The 17,421-nt window shown below is 36.6% G+C and overlaps 1 protein-coding gene across 4 annotated transcripts in view; it reads left to right on the forward strand.

The window, feature by feature from the left end:
• SLC4A10 (solute carrier family 4 member 10) overlaps window positions 1–17,421 on the forward strand; it is a 117,165-nt gene that overhangs the window by 997 nt on the left and 98,747 nt on the right. The window lies entirely within an intron of this gene.

The following is a 17,421-nucleotide window of genomic DNA, read 5'->3' on the forward strand; positions in this document are numbered from 1 at the left end:
TATATAGATACAATCATCGCGGGATATATACATACAATCATTGCAGGATATATAGATACAATCATTGCAATCATTGCAGGATATAAAGATACAATCATGGCAGGATCTCTCTATTAATGCTATTCTGACCCATCTGCCATTTATCTATTTGTCTATCTGTATCCCTATGTACTTACTATCTATCTGTCTATCTATCTATCTATCTATCTATCTATCTATCTATCTGTCTTTCTTTCTTTCCATGCATTTCCTGATTTTCTGCATGCACCCCTATATGTCCACCAGCCTCTATCTGTTATCTATACATTCATTTATTTCCAGTTTTCATCCGTACTTTTTTTTTTTTATCTATAATAAACTTTTTTATTTTTCTATCTATGGTATTTCTACCCATCTGTCATTTATCCATTCATCTGCTGTCTCCATCTATCTATCTATCTATCTATCTATCTATCTATCTATCTATCTATCTATCTATCCAGTAATTTCCTGATTCCTTTCTGCATTCCTGTCTACTTACAACTCTCTATCCTCTATCTGTTATCTATCAGTTTAATCATTTCCAGTCTATATGCCTATGTTCCTTTATTTATCTTATATATACTCATATCTTATGTTTATATTTATCTCTTCCTTGCATTTCTTTCCCTTTTACCTTTCTCGATCAATCATTTATCTTTACATCCATTAATTTCCAATTTTCCCTACTTTTCTATATTTTTTATGTTATTTCTACCAATCTGTCATTTATTTATTTATCTGCTGTCCCCATCCCTAGCTGCTTTTACCTATATGAACCAATCTATTTTACACTCTATCTATTCCTTCATTTTCTTATCCCTGCATGCATTCCTATCTGCCTACCCATCTCTATCAACCATTACCTATCAATTTATTCATTTCCAGTCTGCATGCCTATCTATCTTATTTATACTCACATTTCATTTATCCATTCCTTCCTTCCTTACATTACCCTTTGTTCTTATGATCTATCTGTTCATCAGTGCCCCTGTCAATCAGCCTATATACATATTTCTAACTATATCATAATGTATTTGAATTCCAATTTACTCATCTGTCTATCCATTTACTTGAATATCTATCTATCTATCTATCTATCTATCTATCTATCTATCTATCTATCTATCTATTTATCTATCTATCTATCTATCTATCTATCTATCTATCCCTCTATCTATCTATCTATCTATCTATCTATCTATTTATCTATCTATCTATCTATCATCTATCATAGAAAATATACCTCTTATATCTCCTATACATAAATTATTTTTATACACTAACAGTGTATCCTTTCTTTGAATGGTTGGATTATATATAGGAAGGATGGCATGTGTTCCTCAGTTTTATACACACATATCTACATGCACATATATAAATCACCTTTAGTATCAATCTGAAATTAAATGTACACTTAAACCACCTAATTACAGGTTATCATCTATTTACAGAGGCGGAATAGGGATCTAATATATCCTATCATATTCTATGCATGGCTGGTTCTATGTCTTCACCACATGCATTAGTCTTTGCTTCATCATGGCGAGGACAGAACAGGCCATTTTCTTGCCCTGTTATAGAAAAGCTTTCTGTAGATTTAGCTCTTTTCTGAAGGTAAGTTAATGGCTGGTTTGGAATGGCTTTGAACCAGCATCCTCCGTGAGACGGGTACTCTGAGTGGGTGTAAAATGTAGTGAATTATCTTGTACTTTCTGCAGGACAAAAAGCCCCATGCTGTCAAAATCAGTCAATTAATCATCATTGGCACTGCTGATTATTCCAATGTAACAGCCTCAGAAAAGCCCAGCTTCCTGACTCATAGATGTCTATAATTATTGTCAAGTGTTCAGGAGTACAGCTCATTGGAAAAAAAGAACATTGAATGTAAAGGTTGCCTCCGCAGGCTCATTTTATGCCGTTCATTTACCAAACAGTCAATTTCTACATTTTAACTCTTATCTCAAAACAGGAAAATGGCGTTTCTCTCAAATACTTTACAATTCCCTTTGGAAATGACAATACAATCTTTTCTTTGCGGCTAATCTACTAGATGTTGCAGTTGATGGGTAAACAGGAAATTCAAAGACTGTATATGTATATTTCAATATATTTGTCATGTACAGGTTGTCAAGATTTAAGAAAAGGTAAAGGGGCAAAGTCTATCTACCAAATACTGATATTTAGGTAGAAGTTATTCTTCCAATTCTTTGATGGTGAGATATCAGCTCAGGTCTACCCAGTATGGGTTTTGTCAATGGGGTGCTTTGATGCAAATATGCTCAGAATATCATTCATAGGCTAGGGCTCTTTAAGATGGAGCTTTCATATTGCCATAGATAGACCCAAACTAGTATATATGGCCATGTTCTTTAATGACACATTCCATAACAACTGAAATGCATACAAGAAAGCGGTGTTACCTGTTCAAGAATTTATATTTCTTTCTGTCCATTCCTAAGTTTTACACAGCTCTGCTAAGTGATTTGACCTGATCTTTTTCCACTGCGCTTTTAATTTCACTTACAAGACCCTTCCCCATCCCCATCATGTGAATTGTTGGTGAAAGAAGAACAGCTCATCTCAATCACTTTGCTCCCACAATACATTAGCATATTTTTGTAATATAGCTCATTGGCTCCTTATGCTGCTTTTTACTCTTACTCACCAAGTACTGCTGTACAGACTGCTCAGTAGACACCTAAAACGTATCATCAAGTCATATTCAGATATTTACACTGCTTGTACTACAAACAAAAACATTTAATAACTTTTAACACTATAGAGATGTATTACAGTAATTGGTGCCTTTTATATGTGCCTATGCTTCAGCCTTTTCTTCCTTCTGGCTATATTAAATAAAAATTAATCCTAGCACTGAAGTTATGCACCTTCCCAGAAGTAGTATACTTTTTAATCATTTATGTGGCTGTTTATTAAAAGCTCAGCCCAGTACATGAGGTTGGCATCAAATATTCATTTATTCAAAATATTCATTTAAGTTAAAGGAAACGATGCAGACATTGCCTGATTGTGTTGGAGAGATCATTGAACTTTCATTTTCTTGTTTTGAATGAAAAACCTGCTGTAAAGATTGTAAAATCCCAAATATCGCAGATTCTGTAATTGAAATCGTCAGGTTTGGGAGAAGTAAGTGGAGGAGAATAATGGAGGAACAAAGCAAACATAGCGGCCTCTCCGGAGTAACTTGAAAATATCGCTTGTCTGCCATCAGGCATAGCACAACTACTCAAAGTTTACTATGTTCAGGTATTGTTCTTTATCCTAAATAATATCCAAAGCGCCCATATCTCGGTAAATAAGGATCACTGTCATTGTTTAAGCAAGTAATGGGCAAAATTGATATTGTCCCATTTTTTCCACTTTGAAGTGGAACTTATTAAAAAACTCACCATTGGGACATTGTAACTGATTTAACAAATCTCTCCAAGACTGGAGAAGATAGACTATCATTGGTGAACCGTGTTGCAAGAAACCTGGAATGGATTTCTTAAAAACCCATGCTATTATTTGGCAAATGTTTCGTAACTCTAAATCCGCTCCATGGTTACTGGACCACCCAACTAATTCATTACTGTCTTATCTTCTCAAGTCTTGAAGAGCTTTAATAAATCAGAACCAATGTCCAATTGGTGAGGTTTCCAATAAGTTCCTCTCGAGAGTGAGATAAAATGAGACAATTTCAAATTTCCCACCTTCAATCTTCTCTAATGTTGTCCAGTCTTGGAGAGTTATAATAAATGAGATCCATTGAGCCTGATTTATCAAAGCTCCAAGACTGGAGAGAATACACTTTCATCAGATCCATTCCCAGTTTGCTGGATCACCCAACTTCACTGATGAAAGTGTATCCTCCTCAGCCTTGAAGAGCTTTAATAAATCAGATCCATTGCGAGCAACTAAAACTCGACTAAGAACCCTTTTAAAACAATTTAGTAATTCCCTATATATGTTTAGCACATAGCTGAGTGTTTGAGATAAAAACAGGTTCTCCTTACAAGAGTGAAAGTTCCACCTTTAGTTAATGAATCCCACAGTCTCCAACACTGTATAGTGTACTTAGTACTGCATGTACTTTCTGTTTGTAAGCAGATGGAAAAGAGAAGTGTAAGAAGTTATTGGTTTAAAGAGATTTACTTTTTAATTAAGAACTGCGATTTCATAGGCTATAAAGTATTCTGGGAATTCTAAATATTTATCCTACTATGGCTCAATCTTTATACAGCTCTACAACTTTGAGGTTTGCACTGTATAAACTGAACTACATAGGCAGCTGAGCAGAAAACTGCACACAGTCTGCCTATTGCTCCCTGCACTTTCTCTGCTATATTTGGAAGGCTTCAAGGATGTATTGACATTGGTTTGATAAGCTAGGAGCAAGATGACTTGTTGTTTTTTTATTAATCATTCTCAAGACAAATATTTCTCCAGTTCTGAATTTTCATTTTATAGAAATATCCAATTATATGTCGGCTTCTGTAAGCAAAACTTAACAGTTGGATCCTTCAATGAGGGATCTCTGCAACCTTCAACCTGCAATGTTTTTTTTTACTGACCTTATGTGTAACATTTACTGATGCATTGAGCCTGATTTATAAAAGCTCTCCAAGGCTGGAAAAGACAGCTGGGTGATCCAGCAAACCTGGAATCGATTTCTTAAAAGTAACTTGGTAATTGTAAAGGAGAGAGAGCTTTGTCAATGTGATGATAGTTCACTGTGCAAAGAATATCCAATCATATCAAAGGAAATCTTAAAAGGCAGGAATTTGCACATGATTGGCTGGTGGCAATGATTGTAAAGATAAGTTTACAGAGTCAGGAAAGTCAGTCCTGCATTCCTTTACCTTCAAATCAGAGTCATGTGACTTTTACAACTCTAACTTGACATTATCTGTTAAAAATTCAGTGGCATTTTTTCAAGTAAGATAATACCAAAGTTATTCACTTAATTAAAATTGCAGTTTTAGTTGGAGTTTGGTGGGTTAGGTCACCTGCTAGATGTTCTTTCTCTACCACAGTGTGACATGAAACATGCCATTTTGTTTCAAATGAATTTCCCAAGTATTAGTAGACTGAAAACCTGTATGATTTTATTTCAAACATGGGATCTTATACTTTATCTGGCTGCAGGACCTCCGATTATCATAATGAATAATTTCACAAATTCCTTATGGCTAATTTTCACAGCTTTGTGTGATGACATTGGCCTTGGCCTTGCAGCTCGGCCCTGTTAGAATTTCTACACCTCTGCTCAGGCAGCTGCAATAATAAAAGATCAGATAATAAGGACAGAAATGTGAAATCAATTACATTTTCTAAAAAAGAAAAAAAAAGCTGCAAATGTGTTCACAGCAACTGTATATTCATAGCTTGGCTACAAATTAAAATCCCATACAGAGTCTTATTTTTAAATCCTGTTAAGAAAATACTTTGCATGTTCTGCTACTGTGATTTTCCGATGCCAAACTCTACTACAGCTTGCAGGAAATGTAGCACCTGAAACAGAAATACTTAAAAAAGGTTCTGATGGTATCTACAAATGAGTATTTGTTAAATATCTAAATATTTTACTGTTTGGACCATCTTGGCTTCTTATGGAGCAGTCAAATTTTTGGTTTCATTCAGTGTTAGAATCATCTGAAAGTAATTCCCTAATAAGAAAGTAAATATCAACATTTAATGTAATTAAAGAAACATTAAAGAAATTGGTAGAGCCTAATTACCACTTAATGTTTGGATAATAAAAGTATTTTATAGCCCCCACATTTTATTGGTTTGTTTACTATTAGATAATTATTCATGTAAAACCGTTGGGATAGTTCTGTCATTTTCTGCAACACCTGGATATTACTCAGAGCCTATTCCTACAATTGTGTTGCATTAATGCATAGATGTCTGCAGGAAAACATGTACATTAACACAATGCGTGGTATAGCATAGGACTTGCATTGGTGTGCTGGGGTGCCATTGATTTTTAAAAGGTACTGCATCATTCTAGCATTGCCATGCATTGGTGTGCACTGCACTTCAAAAAGTGCAATATGCACCTGTTGTTGGTTCAATGTGCTTTATTAAGCAGCCTTTCAAATGAATGAGCTATCCTAACATAACACACACCTATGTGAACTGCTGCGTCCTCAAAACTTCAGTGTGTTTCTGTATTGGGAGTAAGAGATGCTTTTTACGAGCTGCCTAGCTGGTGCAATTTCAATCAAAGGCATAGACATTTCCCTGCAAAAAAAAATGTAAAGGAATTGTTCATTTATATTCCTAGTGACTAGGTCATGTATGAACATTTAGTATATAGTGGACTAATTCCTAACAATTTCACATGATTAAGTGGGTCTTCCTTTGACCTGGCACCATTGTATCTTATGTCTGCTTGGTGTATTAGTGGAGATTGGGGAGACAATTGCTGAATGGCGTTGGGTTGGGAAAGGGGAATATTTTATATTCTAGGGGGAAAGGTGATTTTTTTTAGATGTGGTCAAGGATTTTTGCTAGGGGGTAAGAAGAAATGTTTGGCAGTAAATTTGTTACAATTAATGCCTGGATATTGTCCTTATTGCCCCTTCTTTGTCCACAATTGTCAGTTGCCAGCATATTGGTTGTTTTCTGCCTTTTTATTGTAAAAATTGCCTGCGTACCACATGCCTATTGTAACAGTTGACTATTTGTTGCCTGTATGTTGTATACATGTTGGCTTTTGAGGCCCAATAATTGTCAGGACTGCCAATTTGTTAAAAGTCTGTGATGCTATAATTCAGTTCCATCTAAGCTTGCTACTAATAAAGCATGCTGCTATTATACTTATGTTACTATATAATATTATACTATATACTATTACTGTATTTACAATTATACTCCATATTATCCATGTGCTCTATATAAACCTGAAGTTTTATTTTTTACTGTACAATAATATTATTCACCTAATTTTATGATTGCTATTGACTGTAATTTCAACATCATGGGAAGAGAGGTGTGTTAAAAAAATAATGCACTCTGATTATCAAATAACCTAAGTATCACATAGACCTAGGGATATACAAATAATCATAGTGAATCAGGCAGTAGCAATCACACAGTTATGACCACATTATTAATGTGTCTGTGACCTGAAATCCACACATTTAATTTAGCTTTGTCTTATGGCTCACTGAGCAGTAAAGAGTGACTAGCGATAAACTTGGCTGTAATTCTAGCAGTCTGGCCGTTATCACAGAAGAATCCAAGCGTAGCCTTTGGTATGTCACACTTGCTCAATGTGTTATGGGAAGAGGACATTTTGTTGGAACTGTGCAAATGACATACAATATATGATACACGTACTATCAGTAGCATTTATTGCTTTTTGGAATCTCTGTAACATAGGAGTAAATATTGCTATCTATTCTCTATTACACTGCACAGCTTACATAGTGACCAGTCCCAATTATAATAAGCGGGCTTTGATGTGTATCCAACACATGCTATAGGGTTCTCTCTGCTCAATGGAACTGTCCTTTATTCTGCTCCATAAACAAAATAGTTCTACTCAATGGTGCTCATAGTGCAAGGGATGGGAGATAATAACTTAGTGATTCTCAGAGTTGCTTGGAACCCTAGAGATTCCTTCGGCTATGAGCAGTTTGTAAATCTCAGGTTAGTTTAACAGGTACTAATGATTCATTTGACCACCTGACTACCACACCAATGTACTGTGAGCTGTGTGAATATAGTAATTATGGTTAGGGTTCCCTAAAGGGTATTTCAAGGGTTCCCCCATGTAAAAAGGTTGAGAAATCTGTCCTAACATATAAGACGTAAGTCACGCACATGCACATAGTAAATTGTGCTTAGACTGTACACTGAGTTTACTTATGTACAGCTTATTGTATGATCAGAAAAAAAAAAAAAAACAGACAAGCAGCCAGACATATTAATGTCAGAAAAAATCTACACTGTCTCTTCTGTCTTAAAAACCTTGTCAAAATTTGAGTTTACTTATCATTTACTCTTTCCGTAAAAAAAGAGCACCATTTATAAATGTTTTTACCCAACATTATTGACATTTTCACCCAATTGTTTTTGCAGTGGATTCAGTTGGGAAAATGTATAAATCATAAGCAAATGATGATATACACAATTTATAACTGAATCCAAAGTGAAAAATATGTACATTTTGGGTAAATGTTGCATAAATCTTGGGTTAAAACATTTATAAATCTCCCACTCTGCCTATTACCTCCACAGACTTCATAAGAGGCAAAGGGCTCTTAAAAAAGCAATTTACATAAAGAAACCCATCTGTTATCAGTAATGTCATCCTTCAAATAAAACACACTTTACTATGTATTGTTTTGTGCAACTTCAGTGATAGAATCCATATTTTCCATTTGTGATTGCTTAAGATTGTCATTTTAAAAGCTTTAAACGACAAGTTTTGAAGCAGCCTAAGTGATCATTAAATATCAGATGATTTTTGGACGCCATCCACCATTAGCGGTAGATTCATCTGATGATGAGAAAATTAAAGCCTGTAATTTTCCAAGCTCAGGGCATTCTGTAAATGCATAAAATCCCTTGTGCTCTGGTGCTTTTGTTGTGATTCCTTATAAAAGACACAAAAATGTTCTTATATGTGCTGATCTGTGTGCCCTGCCTCTTTTCACGCATTAGCCAATCATGTTACAAGTTTTCCTAAATGCCCAAAGTTTATTCCTGAGCTCCATTGTCGAGAGGGCTCTCCACGCATTATTTCAATACATGCACCTTTAATAACCCAAAACAGATGTTGGCTTACTCCTGCCATTTGTCTATATAAAGAGAGACAAATGATAGGAGCTCCGTTGGTTTTTCCCCCTCTATGTCTAGGTTGCCCAGAATAGGTTTGGAGTCTATAACAGTGTTTCTTGATCTTTTTAACATGGGAACCCCTGAAATACGTTTCAGGTCTTCAGGGAACCCCATTTAAAATTCTTATATCCATTACTATCCTTTCTCAACCATTTTTACTTTGCCGGCCAGTGGGAAAAGTGACTTCCTTACAGATAGCCAAAAAGATTATTGTGTCACTGGTAACTGACCTGGGAGGAACCCTTGCAAACTTTGCAGGAACCTTGGTTGCGAAACACTGTTTCTGTGGAACCCTAGGGTTGCTCCAGAGATTGCTAGAAGTTCCTGGAGCCAGGAGCAGTTTGGAGCTTTCAGGGCCGTAACCACTGACACCAGTGATTATTTTGGACATCTGTATGGGTGGCATTCACCCCGGTGACCTGCAAAGTAAGACTCAGTCTTCTTGTGATCTGTGTATAGAGTAATTATAGCAGAGGTTCCCTGAGGACCTAAACGTTATTTCAAGGGTTTCCCCTTATTAAATTGGTCAAGAAAAACAGTACAAGGCACAAATGAATGCAGCGTTGTAATCATGAATTCATAATAAATTAAAAAATCAAAAAGTACCTGAATTTGACTTGGCTTCAGCATCTTTTAGTCAACTGTACAGTCTGTATAGTAGAGCACATGGAGGATCAATGTAAGAAGCCAGTTGGCAATGCAAGATCTTAGCTGATAGGGGAATAAAGAAGAATGAGATATAAGCACATCAATAAGTTACTTCTACTTTTATTGTCTAGTTACAAAGTGTTGAGAAATGGGTTGTAAGTAAAAGTGAAACTGAAGCAGAGAAAGGTTCTCTATTACACAAATATAATATTCTACAGTGGTAACTATTTTAGCAGAACACAATTCTTTACATAAGAGGCTATAATAGTTTTGAATGAAGAATAGTTATTTTACTTGATGATAACCCTGGAGAAGTGGTGGTTTGGGCTTGTAAATTAATGACTGAGCTAATGGCTATAGAGATGACTGTCTGATTTAATTATGTAAACAAATCAGTACTAGGCTGAGATTATTTTTTTTCTTTGGTAATAAATTCAATTAATAATAGTGTGCAATATTTTACCATTGTTAGTGCTATTGAAATTAAATATTGTATCTAACATTTGTTCTGGGGACAGCTAGCACTGCATATATCCAAGTTGCACAGAAACATTAAGGGGGAATCTGATGCTCCCTACAAATAGCTTTTTACTCTTTTCAGATGTTTAATATACCTACTCAGGGTTGGAGCTCAACAATACCAATTTGCCAATGTCCAATAGAGAAGCACAAATTGCAGAGGGGAGGTAGAATTTCCTAAAAATATTATTTGAGATTTCCTATGGAATGCTCAATTTTAAGGGAACTTCTAGAATACTCTAGGGGACGTGTAGAGTATAAGGCAAAAGAACACCTGACCATCCTTTACACCTATTATGCTAAAAGTATGTGGGAACTCTTCCAAATTATTGAGTTTTTGGTGGTTTCCTTTAATGCTGCAACATACAAGACATTTTTAACAGTTATGCAGTTGGGGAGATTATTTTGTGTTTGCTGTTGTGCACAAACTCAGGTCCATAAAGACATGGTTTGATGAGTTTGCTGTGAAGGTAACTGAGTGGCCCGCAAAAAGCTTTGACCTCAACCCTATTAAACATCTTTGGAAAGAAGTTGAGCACCAATTGTGAGCCAAGTCTTCTCATCTAACATCAGTACATTACATAACAAATGCTCTTTTGGTGGAATAGGCACCAATTCACACACACACATACATCAGAATCTTGTGGAAATTGGGATGGAAGGGGGATGGATGGGGGATGGGGAATGACTACAAATTGATGCTGATGGTTTTGGAATTGGATGTCCAAGTTTACATACATTACGTATCTACAAATTCTTAGCCATATAGTGTACCTACATTTATGTGTTTTTGCTTGTTATAATTATAAAGTGGGAGGCTTAATTTAGGGCCAAGCCTAGCTTTTAGAAAGACTTTGAACTTTTAAAACCTAGATTATGTTTCATTGTAAAATGGTGTATTATAAAGAGGAGAATGGGTGGGACCATTGCTCTTTTAAAAAATGGCCTTCAACACATGCTAGAGTAAGTCAGTGTCAGGTTATCCTGTCCTTTTTTAAAAAAAGAAGGAGATCAATTGCATGAAGGTGTAAAGTAAAGGAATACCTGGTTTATCCTTTGCTCCATGCCAGCTGGATTCCTCTGGTCCTGAATTGTGGGCAGGAATTCTGATCCTGCATCATACGCGTGATCCACAAAGAGAATCAGGGAGGAAGCCTACGGGAATGAGAAATAAGAGTAGAATTTTTCTACTTTACATCCCTCTAGAAAAACATAAGCATTTAACTTTTACTGTTTGAGTAATGGAGCACACAATTCTTTTTTTTAAAGGCTGTCCATAATTATTAATTCTTGCACATGCCATGTACCTGAAAATATCCTTAGGATATTATCTGCCATTTTTGCATATGGAATTTGCATAATTTACTGCTGCATAAAAATTCTTTATCTGGGTGGGTGATGGGTGATCTTATGATGAGGAAGAAAGAGGCCCATAAACCTAAAGCAGCCTTGGGCTGGGGAAAAATTACCCACCACAACACAGAAGTGTGCTACTTTATTCCTTTCAGCTCTGCACCCTTCTCAAAATAGTTCTGATTCACAGTGTGATTCATGCCCTCGTGACATCACAAAGTACTTGCTGACCTCAATGGCAATGCCTAAGAGCAAAGTGATTTAAAGTTTTCTCTTCCATCTTTTTAACTCTATGTATTTCTAACAAATGAATGGCAACATTGGCATAGAAAGCTGATTTCCTATTGACAAACTAGACAAACTAAGGTTCTGCTTTCAAAATATCTGATCAGACAGGGTTTTATGCAGAAAGGGACAGGAAGTGCTGCAAAAATTTATATTTCACCTGCCTGATTGCTGTCCTAAACTGTGTCACTGAGCTGCACAGCACGGCGTGGAATGCCAGGATATCTGGCACAACCCAGCTTCCTTTTTGGCTGCCGGGACAGACTGATGATGACGTCTACCCAGCCTGGCTAATCTAGATGGCCAAAGAGCGAAAGCAGGAAGATAAGAAGGAAGAAGATGGCGGCTCCTGCAATGGAACATTCACGGGTGATTGTAATTAAAAAAGGTTATTTTATTGCACCTCTGTACTAACAGTTTCTTCAAAGTCCAGCAAATAATTAATCCTGCAAGTGAAGTCCACCTAATGTAGCTTTATTGATGGCAATGGGATAAAAAAAACTAGCAAACCTGGCAACCCGGCCACACCTAGACCTGCCATTTGCTTTCTAGATTGGCAGCAATGCCTTTGCTAGTGATAACCTATCACTACAAGTTGCAGTTTCTGGCGGGGGGGCATGTAAAGAAGACTTGAGGGTAGATTTGGCCTATTAAGGGAAGGTAAAGGAAGTGTTATCTTTATTTTATGAGACTTGTGCATGGATGGAAAAGTGATGAGTCTGCAGAGAGTAGCATCATATTGGAGGTAATCATTGCTTCAACATATTTATAACATATTTTTAAGCATGCATAACAAAATCCAGAGCAGAAATATAATCATCTTTAGTTCATACATCTGTAGTCCCCACATTAGCCCTGCGTTTTACCCCTTAGCACACGCATATTTTACAAACATAATTAATGAAGAATATAAAATAACTCTGTACTTTCCTCTAAGCATTATAGAATGTTTATCCCCTTCCCAATGTAGGTTACAGCTTCTCTGGGGAGTCTGCTTTTTTATTCTATAGGAGAGTATGTCAGTGGAAAGTGCTTCAGTATTCTGCCCTCCCACACACAAGTCTATGTTCTGCTGGAAGAAAATAGATCTGCTGGGATCATGAATTTAAACAAACCCATCATGGAGATGGAGAGAAAACGGTAATTTACATGTGGTAGAATATAAATCTTTTGGCAGTTTTATAGTGTGGAGGACTGTGAAAAAAAAATTAAGCACACTGTTTTGCCGGGTACAATGTGTATTATAATGGATTGTTAAAAATGTACTTCAGATAAATGGGTAAATGTGTGCACAAAACACATATATTGCTGTTTTACCTGCAAATGGACTTGTATTTCTGTTCATTTGGTCCTGACATTTCCATGTCTCTGCCACATAGGGGAGGAGACCTGATTTTCCTTGAGATTGGCACTTTACTGGCATTTTCCGAAATTTGTAGAGTTTGTAACTCTACAAAGTCTTTGAGTTCATGAGTTTTTTTATTAAATTTCCTGGGCAAGAAAACATAAATGTCACTCCTATATTTTTTATTTATAGGAGTGATGTTATCACAGAAGTACGGAAATTTGAAAGTCAGTGAAGGTAAACCAGGGACTTGTGAGAGATTTCATTGTCCTATATTTGCATAAGTAGAGGTTTGTACCATGTTAGCCTTTGCCTAATGCAGAAAGTTTGGCGTTTAGGCGATAACCTTTACAAGTTACAACAAGTTATTAAAGATGTAAGCCGACATTTTGATATTGTCCTTGGTAGTTGAAAGTGGTGCACTAGGATAACATCATACAAAACAAGAAAAAATGGTACAGTTTATATATTGCAGTATTTTGCAGTGTCCTTAGGGAAATGTGAACCTTTTAGAAGCGAACTAAAAACCAGAATACCCAGTTACTAAGTTTTATGTTAGATCAATTGAAAATAAAAAGCAACAGTATGATCAGACATAAGGGTACCACATTACAAATTACCATAGAAAAAACCATAGAAAAAGAAAGTTTATTTGCACACAGGTTATGAGCTAGGTAAGTATATATATGGAGTATTTTAAAATACTGTTCATCAGATCTCACAGAGAACAGCATCAGGTGTGCTACTCAACACATTTCACAGTGCTGGTCTGCTTTCTCAGGAGTGTTTTATTGCACAATTTCAATACCATATAAATCTAAAAGATATACATGTGTAAGTCCACATATATGCAAATAATTGTGTATCTCTTTACATCTTGCAGGTGATAGGGGGTCAAAGAAATTGGTGAATTCACATTTTTAGGATGAGTTAATATGGTGGTGTTATTGGGTCTAATGTTTGATCAGGGCAGAGGTTATTAAAATGCGTGAAAAAATACCTGTAGATAATAATTGTCACAATGGTTTTTGGAGCAATTATATGATTATTATGAGGTATGATGACACAGAATAGGGCATTGGACTCATGGCTGGGAAGTCTAGTCTCCGTGCCATTTTAACCTGAAGCTGTACCGGCCTGCTGTGTCTGTAATAGAAAAGATTATTTTTCCTAATTAAATGCTCCTTGGAATTCAGTATCCTTATCACATTTGCACAAGTAAATATGCACAGCTTGTTCTATTGGACTTCCATGTTCAGACATTTCTAGGAATTGGTAATGGATTCTAAATAAATTAATAAGAAACAAGAAAGCAGAAATTTGCCTGAAACCTTGAGATAAGACAGGGAGGACAGATATTGTCTCTGAGAAGATCATTTATAAATAAAACCCCATTAAAATGATTGGAAAGTGTGTCATCGGATCAGTATGTACAGGCTGTCTATATACAAGCAAGAAATGAAAGCAGCTGAAGCTTTGCCTGTGAATAGTGAACACAATTGTATACATTAGAAAGCAACTTTAGTCCATGTTAAAACTGAAATCTGGGATTAACATTTTCTAAATTATTATTATACAGTATTTATATAGCGCTGACATATTATGCAGTGCTTTACAAAGTCCAAAGTCATGTCACTAGCTGTCCCTCGAAGGGCCTCACAATATAATGTCCCTACTGTAGTCATTACCACAGTCTAAGGTCAATTTTGGGGAGAAGCCAATTAACCTAACTGCATGTTTTTGGATTGTGGGAGTACCCAACCAGAGTACCCAAGGAAACCCACAAAAACACGGTGAAAACCTACAAACTCCATGCAGATAGTGTCCCGGCACCTTAAAGTCCAGAGTGCTAACCTCTAAGCCACTGTGCTGCCCAAGGGATATACAAGGGATATTTGTATTCTTTCTGGTCTGTACTATAATCCATCCTAGATATTGCCTTGTGCAGGAGTTTCCTATGAAAAAGACTGGTCACTGCTCTTTTCTTTTTTTTCCTATGTAGGGTGACTGATTGGTCCTGTATCCTCCCCTTTTATAGTTTTATACAGTAGCATGACGACCTGCAAATGTTCAGCTTTAGTTAGACTGTTCACATATATAGGTTCACAAACACTAAACTCGCAATTAATGAAGTGCTGTACCCTGTAGTGCTGGATCAGCAGTCCAATGAACACAGGGATGGTGATGGCAAGGTATCTGGACGGAGGACTGAGAAGAATAAATCTTGCTTCGTCTGGTAAGAACAAACAAAACCGTGAAGGGTGTCATAGAGTGGGGCTGGAGGAAAGGGTAAGGAAAATTAAAATGTTGCCCATTATTTGCCATTTATTTTAATATTTTGAATGGAGTGTAGCCTTTTTGAACATCTGTGCTGTTTACGATTGCCCATAAACATCACAATGCTGGCTAGATTTGGGACAATAACTTTAATGTGTCCACGTCCAGTGCACAATGAAAGTATCACTCTCTGTGGGGAACAAAATGCCAACAACCACTGACATTATCAAAACCATTGGACTTACTATGCTAGGGAAAACAAGTGGAAATCTTGTGCACACATTTCTAAATAAAATGCAAAGAATGTCTAGAAATAAAATCTGAATCATGGTACATACTATTAATTACTTTTTTTTTAATACAACTTTTAGGCAAAAGGGAGTAGTTTAGTAAGCTATTGGATGGTCGGAAAAAGAAACCAATGCAATCTGTGGGGGACCATTGATTAGATCCTTCCAGAAGCATCTGTTCCTCAAGAAGTTTGGGGGACAGATTTCTGCAATGGAAAAGCTTGATCAACTTGGTTTGTAGGAAAGTTAAGAAAAAAAGCTTTTTTTTGGCCTGTGCTTGGAATAATGAAAGTTATAGGGTGACAGGCCTCTTAATGCAATAAAGATCTTTAAATACAACTAGTGGGTAATTTATTAGGTTTGAGCCTCTTTAGTTCTTGGTACAGCAGATCTTAGAGGAAGACAGGAAGAGCGAATCCAAGGCACCACTCAGGAGTGCAATGAGACATGGACATGGGCAATTTATTTACAGTGACCATCTTTTTTTTCAGGGATAAAGTAAATTATATATTTTTTGCTGAATTACTTATTTGGTACTTTTTCTAAGTTATTTTTAGCTCAGACACCCAACAGTTAAATTTCTACAGAGCTTCATGTCAGCAACAAGATTGCCTGCACAGTCGCTCCTAATGCACCTTTATGGGCTAAGCAAAATTTTTGAGAGATTTTGGCTAAGTTCATATGGGCAGTTTTAGACAGAAGGGTAATTGTGATTCACCACTGCCAGCCAGTCCCCAACTGTCCTAATATCTGGGTTATCATTGAAATGAATGGGAGCAATGCATGCATCTCAGGGTGGTCTGCCCCCAAACCACATCCAACCTCTTCAGCAAAAGCTGGCAAACAATTTTTAGAAATGGTGTTGAATGTTTCTAGATGCCTAGCATTTCAAGAAAGAGCACTCAGGAATGGTAAACGGTACGGTTGACAAAAGTCCATGTGAACTTACCCTAATCGCTAGCTACAAATGTATTTTACCTATATGGGCTTAGCTGCAAATCACCAATGTAGAAGGATAAATTTGCAATGATACAAATAAATCCCTGGCATCCCAAGCACAGTCTGCGGGCATGGAGGTGAACTAGCTGTCACATAACCACAGCCAATAAAAGTCAGGTCACCAGGCTGACCATGCATCTGGCCAGTCCTTGTAAATTCAGGAATGGACCGTCAGAAATGTAAATGTTGATAAAACAGCTCTCATATTTATTCCAGCTGTGTATTTAGCCTTTTGCTTGAAGGTTAGCTTTAAATTTCAGCTTTGCTTTATCTCATATTTACTTGGCTAGATGCTGCTGATCTGAGGTCAATGCTTTTCTCTATTGGAGATGTCTGTGGGGGAAGGGATGGCTTTGGACATTTTTTGTGTGTAGTTCTGCCTTCACAGAGCTTTATGCAACCATTGAACACAAGTCTACCCTGTCACATTGCAAAATGTACTGTAATATTTAGCTGCATCAGTCATTCTCCGTAGAATATCCAGTTCACCTACAAGCATCCTGCAGTGGCACAAAAGGCCACATCTGCTGTTACTATGGTATGAAGCGATTCCGGGTGTACAGGAGGATATTGTGCTTCCATGTAGACAGTCTGCAATATCCTCCATGCACTATAGGATGTTGAATAGACAGTAAGAGGCGCAGGCTAAAAGCATATCAAGGTCATTAACAGTTAAGTGTGCAGATGTTTGCGTTTGTTCAGAGCCAGGATCAAAGAGTGACGTTGGAGAAGGGACGTCAGCAGAAAAAGTAATCACACATCCATTTATAATTAGATATGAAATTCTGTCAAACATGAACATTTTGTCTGTGAACAAAGCTAACCTGC

Source organism: Pyxicephalus adspersus, chromosome 7 (assembly GCF_032062135.1).
Source record: "Pyxicephalus adspersus chromosome 7, UCB_Pads_2.0, whole genome shotgun sequence".
NCBI classification, from domain to species: Eukaryota; Metazoa; Chordata; class Amphibia; order Anura; family Pyxicephalidae; genus Pyxicephalus; species Pyxicephalus adspersus.